Raw genomic sequence first — 7,790 nt, 5'->3', positions numbered from 1 at the left:
CTGTCCTACTGATCATTCACCCTCCAGTCACCATACAAGTGCTTACTGCTCAGGTCCTTTTAAAGATCCTCTATGTATTTCTTCTTCCTGGCTTGGCTGTCTTATCTCATGTTCTTCCCTTTCTTTCTTTACACCTTCTTCTCCCCTCTTCCTCCACCCTTTACTATTTTTGACCTTTTTTCCATATGCCAGGCAGCATGCTAAGCACTTTACATTAATTGTCTCATTAATTCTTACATCACACCTAATGGCATAAGAACTATTATCACACCACTGTTTCCCTGATGAGACTGAGGCTCAGAGAGTTCACCTAACTTGCTCATGGCCACACACTTGGTAGGTGGTAGAGCCAGGATTAAGCCTGGGTTCTTGCCTCAAAGCTTATACCATCTCCCTCATTTTATACTCCCTTTCCTCTTGTCACCCAGTTGTTCATCCTGCAGGGACTTCCTGGTAGAACATTCCTTCTCCTCTCTAGACGGCTGGTCTTAGAAGTTCTTCAAAATTACCTCCTTCCTCCTCAGCTCCTCACTTTCCTTTCTCCCTTGGGCAGCATAGTTCAACAGAACTTTCTGTGATGATGGGAATGTTCTCTGCACTGTTCTTTACCATAGTTACTAGACACATGTGGCTTTTGAGTACGTTTGATATGTGATCAGTATGACAGAAATTGCATTTTAAATTTTATCTAATTTTAATTAACTTAAATGTAAATAGCCACCTGTGGCTATTGGACAACACAGCAGTACGGTGTCATCTTTGTGTAGTGTCTACCGGAGAGAGGATGGGAAGTGGAGGTGGGGAAGGATACATGGGGAGAAAAGCAACTTGAGGAAGCCACAGACTATTTTCTCATGAATCAAATTGACCTAAGACTAAGCTTCTCGTAAGGAAAAATCATTTAATAATGACCAGATTTCTGGTCCAAGATCTTTTCCTGGACTTCTGCCTTCCAATCAGCAAATTCCTGGTGAGGTCATCAAGAATGCCAGTCTTTTGGAATCATGTGGAGGCTCTCCAGAGGGACAGCCTTCCTAAGCAACATGCAGGCTGAAATGTACTCATTTCAGTGTAGGGAGAGTGAGAAATCACTGAAATAAGGTTTCCTTTTTCAGTGTATTGCTGCTGAAATCCAAGTGCCATCCATATGACCTTTGACTTGCAATTTACAATTCTATAGAGCTTCCCACTCTATAGAATTTCTGGAAATGCAGATTTAAAAACTCACCAGCAATAGTTTCAGAAACCCAGAGTGGCACTTTTTTTTTGTCTTGAATTAAGACAGCTTCCAGGATTTATACACAAAGAGACCTCAGAAATGGTTTCTTGATGAATTTGATAATCATGAGCCTTCAATGATTAACAAATTTCTATTGGAAAAATCTGCCCAGTTCTGGAAGCAAAAAATTCATTCTTTTACTCATTTATTCATCTAACTATCCATCCATCCATCCATCCATCCATCTATCCACCAACAAACATTTTCTGAGTTTATAGGAAGGTTTAAAATGCAGGTGGGGAAGGGAGCTGAAAAGAAAAAGAGAAAGACAAAAACTTATAGATTCAACTTCCTTTTAATTTCAAAAGCAAATAGGTAGGTTTTATGCTAGTAATCCAAAGGACGTATAGCACTGAGTCCCTGTTCTTAGTGTTTTCTACCAGGTATCTTTTATCTATCTATCTATCTATTAATCAATTAAATATTATCAAGTCCTTTTAATGCACAGACTGTTCATTTAGTTATTATCACATAATTGTGAAGTTATAAAGCATTTTAATTATGTTTTTTATTATGAAACTGACAGCCTTAATAAACTGCAATTTATCTTTTCATATACCTGCTTCTATCTCTAGAGTGGGGGTCCTAGAAGGCTAGGACATCACATTGACTGTTGTGTCCTCACACCCTAGAGCACTGCCTGGCACACATTGGGTGCTATTAAATGTTGGAACATAAAGCCACAGAAATGTGACACTTGGTTAGATCCATGATCCACCCAGTCAGCAGTTTGTCTCCAACATGGGAGTCAAAATCCCAAAGGAATCTGAAGAACTTGTGCTGAGATCAATTCATTGACTCCCTCCCTTCCTGATTATATGTCTAGCTTCTGATGTCAAGGGATAAGAAATTCTCTAAGCACACTAATCACAAATAGGACCTCGTTTTTTTCCCCTCATTTCTTTTTGTACATGTGTCCTAAAACCTCATCACGTTCAAAAGTTGTTTGTTCCCTCTCTACTTCTAACAACATAATATTTGGTGAAGATTTCAAGATTATCATAGTCTTATCCATGACTTTCACAGTTTTTATGAACTTTTGTCACATCCAGTTTTGACTTGTGCCTTTACAGACCAGAATGTATTCTTGAGAAAAGCCTTTTTTGAATATGGAAGTCACCCATTTTGCCTTTTTGTCATGTCTGTATAGTCTTCTCTGGGGACCTCTCATAAGGTACAGGGACAAAAACTATATAGAATATTTATTCTTTTATTTATTTATTGGATGACTCATTCAGCAAATATTTATTGCATGCCTACTATGTGTCAGCCACTGCAGTTCTGTATTGGGTTAAGACTGAATAAAATTATAAATCCCTTCTTGTTCCTCCCTTCCTGATGCTCTCTCCTGTTCAACTTCTAGAGCAAACATTATGTTTGCTCTTATGGGCTGAACTGTATTCCCGCCAAATTCAGATATTGATGTCCTAACCCTTAGTACCTCAGAATGTGACTCAGAATGTGAAAGGAGATAAGGCCTTTAAAGGCATCACTAAGGTAAAATGAAGTCATACAGGTGGGCTTTATCCAATATGATTGGTGTCCTTCTAAGTAAGAAAAGATTAGGACACAGATACGCACAGAGGGAAGAGCATGTGAAGACATAGGAAGAAGAGAGCCATGTACAAATCAAGGAAAGAGACCTCAGACAAAACCAACCCTCCTGACACCTTGATCTTGGACTTCTACTCTCCAGAACTGTGAAAAAATTAATTTCTGTTGTTTAAGCCACACAGCCTGAGGTGCTTTGTTATGGCAGCCCCAGCAGACTAATAGCTTTGGAAACTCATAACCCCTGTGTATATATCCTTTTATTTCTTTTCCTTCATTTTCTTCTCTTTTCTCTTTTTTGTTTTGTTTTGAAGTGTTGATGATCTCTTAGAGATATTTTCTTTACTTTTCACATGTGTGTCCTCTTTCCTTGGCTAGGTCCTAAGTTCCTCAAGGGAAAAGCCAAGGAAACAAGACACCATCTTTGGGATTTTCACCTACCCCTGAGCAATAGGCAGGGCCATTTTATTTTATTTTTTAATGTTTATTTATTTTTGAGAAAGACAGATAGATTGAGAGTGGGGGATGGACAGAGAGAGAGGGAGACACAGAATCTGAAGTAGGCTCTAGGCTAGCTGTCAGCACAGAGCCTGACGCAGGGCTCGAACTCATGGACTATGAGATCATGACCTGAGCTGAAGTCAGATTCTTAACTGACTGAGCCACCCAGGCACCCCAGTGCAGGGGCCATTTTAGAGTTGAGGAAAAAGAGGCTCTGGAGAGATAGCCAAGTTGCCCGAGATCTCTCCAGTTGGCCAGGGAGGTGAGGGTGTGCTGGGTTCTCCATACACCTGCCTGGTCTCAAAGCCATCACACCTGCCACCTCACCAGTCTTCCTTCTTGAGTGCCTGAGCTGGTGGCTCACAATTAGTTAAATACTTCAGAGAGCTAAGCTCAGAGCTGACCCACAGCAGATGCTCAAAAACTGTTTATGGACTTCAGTGATTTAAATCAAGATGGTTTGGCTGACCCAGGGCGATTAACCTGACAGCACTTCTCTCACATAGTGGACAGACGGAAGCTCTCTGGGAGAAATGTAAAGACCCGGGGTGTCAGGAATCACTATCTTTTCCTCCCCCCAGCTAACAGATAAAAGCTCTGTCTTGACTGTTCACTTTTAAATTTTCTGTCAGAACAAGTTGCAAACATTAATGCATTTGGTAGCGCTCAGTCAACTGGCAGTTATTTGTTGTGACAGGGCAAAGATGGCATCCGCCAAGGATGTTGACATCATCCAACCCAGCCCAGTTTCCTTTGGACCAAGAATGTCAGCATCCTTCTCCAGGGAGGACAACTGTTTCACCCCCAGCAGAGGCCTGCAGGCAACAGGATGCAGAAAGAGCCCCAGGGCAGGTTGCAGGGGCAGGCAGGGCCAGGAGCAGCCTCCACAGGAGTCCAACTCTACCATGGTTTAAAACACTCTGGAAACAATGGCCATTTAAATGCTCCTTTGGTAGTGAAAATGGTTATAAAAATAGATCTGACCTTTTGTGTTTTTCTAATCTTGCACCATGTGTATTTATCACCTATTCAAAAATAAATTAAAAAAAAAATTGTTTTAAGTTTCCCATGGTCTTACACCCAGAGCTTGAAACAGTGTAGAACTGACTTAAGAGCACTGGCCTGGGGGGTCAGTGAAATGGTATTAATTTCTGCTCTACCACTAACTTAGTTTCTGAAACCCAAATTCTTCCTGCTTAAAATCCTCAGAAGCTCAATCACCCACAGAATAAATTCAAACTCATTAACTTGGCCTGTGAGACGAGGGGTGATCTAACTCCTACCTACCTGTCTTAGTGTAAGATCCCCCCAGAAGCAGACCCCTCCATAAGGATTTGGGTGCTAGTGCAAGATGGCTAAAGGGAAGTGATCCTTAGGGCATGGTAAGGCAGTGGGGGCATGAGAGACAAGGAAGGAAGGGATGCCAATAGGGGGTGGGAAACTTGGGTTCAATCCCTCAGGGTCCCTCTGAGAGAATGTGTAGACACTCCTTAGAATTATCTGACCAGGGTGAGGAAGCTGAGGGGTTTGTTCACCACCTCCCTTCCTCACCAGTTGAGGGTTGACCTGAGGACCCTGACTCCTTACCCCTTCTCATCTGCCTCATGTAAGGGCTGAATACATTCTTAGGACCAAAGAACACTCAGGCAGGGAGACGTGGGTGCTTTAGATAGAAACTACAGATGGGCTGGACAGACCATAACAACATCCACAGTGCCCTGCCGCTCTTTCCATTGAGAGGTGAAATCTACTTTTCTACCCCTTGAATCTGGATTTGCCTTTTGGCAAAGAGCATGCAGAGCATACAAAGTCATAGGAGTTTTTGGCCTAGGTCCCAAAAGACCGTACAGCATCTGCTCTTACACTCTTGGAACAGTGCTACCAGCTGGGAATAAGGCCAGGCTCGGTTGCTGAAGGATGAGAGACAAATGGGGCTGAGAGGAGTCATCAAGCTAAGCACACTCAGGTCAACCAGCACCCCGTCAACTTGCCAGCTGACCAGGAACACACGCCCTAGTGAGCCCAGCTCAGCCCAGGAGGTCGACTTGGCCTAATTTGCTGAGCTCACAATCATAAACTAAATAGGTTGTTGTTGATTCACACTACTAAATTTGGGGGTGGTTTGTTATGCAGCAAAAGCTAATTGATACAGCAATTTAAGGGAACTGACTGAAGCTGCAGGTAAGCTCTAGAGTAGGACAAGGGACACCAACAGCTTCTACCACACTACCTGTATTATTCTCTGTTGCTGTGCAACAAATCACACTAAAACATAGCAGCTTAAAACAACCTTCTATTATTTCATATGGTTTCTGAAGGTCAGAACTGGGGAGGGGCTTAGCTGGGTGGTTCCAGCTCAGGGTCTCTCATTATGGGCGGGCAGACACAGGAAGGTCTGACTGGGACTGGAAGGTGTGCTTCCAAGCTCATTCACGTGGCTACTGACAAGTCTTTTGTTCTTTATTGGCTGTTGGCTGGAAGGCTCAGCTCCTTACCACATGGGCTTCCATAAGACTGCCTGCGGCACGGCTGTATTCTATCAGTCCACACAGACTAACTGTGGAACAATGTAGGAGAGGGCTGCCCAAGGGTGGCAATACCAGAAGTGGGATTGCTGGAGGCTGCCTACCCCACTGTCTTTTCTCTCTCATCCGCCCACATCCCCCCGCCATATACTCCACCTTTCAAATGACTCATTCATTCCCTGAATACTTAATAATGATAACAGCTATTACTGTTTTTGTAAGGCCACTAAGTGCCAGGCACTGTGATAGTCAGTTCATGTATGAAAGCCGTATCTTTTCTTCATCTGTGAGTCCTTGTCCTCCTGGGAAAGATGTCCTATGATATTGTGTTATAGTAAGAAATATGTATTTGGTCTCCGTTCTTCATCCTGGCACAGAGCTCTTAGAACCCTGGGAATTTCTGAGTGATGGGGTAAGAGGAATGTCTTCCGTTATTCATAATGAGCCCCCTTCAACCATACCTGCCTTCCTTGGAGGGTGGTGCCTTCTCACCCCCAGTCCCCTCCTGAGGCCACAGTGCCTGACAGAGAACCAAAGTCAGAGCAGAACCAAAGTCACTGTGGGAGTCACCCCTGCCACTCACAGGCAAAGATCATAAAACTTCTACCTGCCTATAGTTGTTTTCACTTTTGTTTTCCAGTGAAAGGAATCAGAATTGCTTTTGTTAAAAGAAATGAACAACAGCAAGAAAAGGTAGAAAGAAAGAGAACATTCTGAGGAACAAAAGAAACACACTCCCACCCAATACCACACACACTGGTTCTGGGAGCCTTTTGTCACTTGGGAGAAGAAAACAACGAAGAAGCACTGGAACCCCAGTGCTCTGTGCCTGTCCCTGTGTTCTCGAGGTACCTACCTGTCCTGCCACACGCCCGCATCAGGATCTTGAGTGGCTGCAATGAGCCTGAGCCAACTCCATGGGCACTGCTGGCTGAGGCCATGCTAACCCCTGATAGTGTGCACGGATCACAGCCACTGGCAGTAGCTGGATTGGCCGCTCTGGAAGCCTTAGAAATTCAAAGATGCCTCAGTCTGGAAAAATTTCATAAGCATTTAGGTGGGGCAGGAAGGAAGGGGAGAAGAGGCTCCTGTGAAGTCAGCACTGTAGGGGCCAGTGGTGAGGGGAAGAGCGATGGTTACTCAGTTCCTGCCATGCCCTTCAGACTGGAGCCCAGGTCCAGTGGCTCATAATCCTGAACATCCCCTCCCCTGGGAAGCCCTCCTTGACTGCACACAGGAAGCATTCCTCTCTAAGAACACACATGGCCTTGTGTTGTGATTCTCCCTTTAATAACACTGAAATTTTGGTAGACACCCATAGCCCGGTGGGCTAGAGACTTTGGGAACCAAGTGGGACCCTCGGTAAGTGTTTGTTGACCTGAGGATGATGGAGAATATCTAAGGTGAGGCTCTACATGTGCTCTGAGAAGGAAAAACACCCCTCACCATGCCTGTGCTTCTGGTGACCTCCACTTGGGAACTGAATGCATCCTTCCCACAGATGGCAGTTCCTGAGATGCTGAGTGTAAAGTAGGGAGGGAGTAACCCCTGGAACAAGGATTCCTTGGGCTCACATTCTGTCTCTACCACCTACCAGCTGTGTGGCTCTGAGCAGGTTAGAAAATAGCAAAGGCACCCACTGTGAGGACTTGTGAGGACGGAAGGAGTCACTACACACGTGAGTAGGTAGACCTGTGTCTGCCAGGTGACAAGCACTCTGCGATGTCAGCTCTTAGCATCTGCCCTGTCTTCCCCAGAGCACAGAAGCAGAACTCCAAACTCGTTCAGGGACTGCCCCGAACGTGCATGGCGACAGAGAGCGTGCTAGGGACTGGCTGTAACTGCTGCTCCAATAAGCTCACACCAGGTCCTGCGAGGGAGAGGGTAGCCCTAGGTCAGTGTTAAAGGAAGGGCTCTATTAGGGAGGGGGGTAG

The sequence above is a fragment of the Lynx rufus genome, unplaced genomic scaffold (genome assembly GCF_022079265.1).
Source record: "Lynx rufus isolate CCGP_SWC_20201006 ecotype Redwood Valley unplaced genomic scaffold, mLynRuf1.p SCAF_2, whole genome shotgun sequence".
NCBI classification, from domain to species: domain Eukaryota; kingdom Metazoa; phylum Chordata; class Mammalia; order Carnivora; family Felidae; genus Lynx; species Lynx rufus.
The sequence above is the reverse complement of the archived record's forward strand: the minus strand, read 5'-3'. Positions refer to the sequence as shown.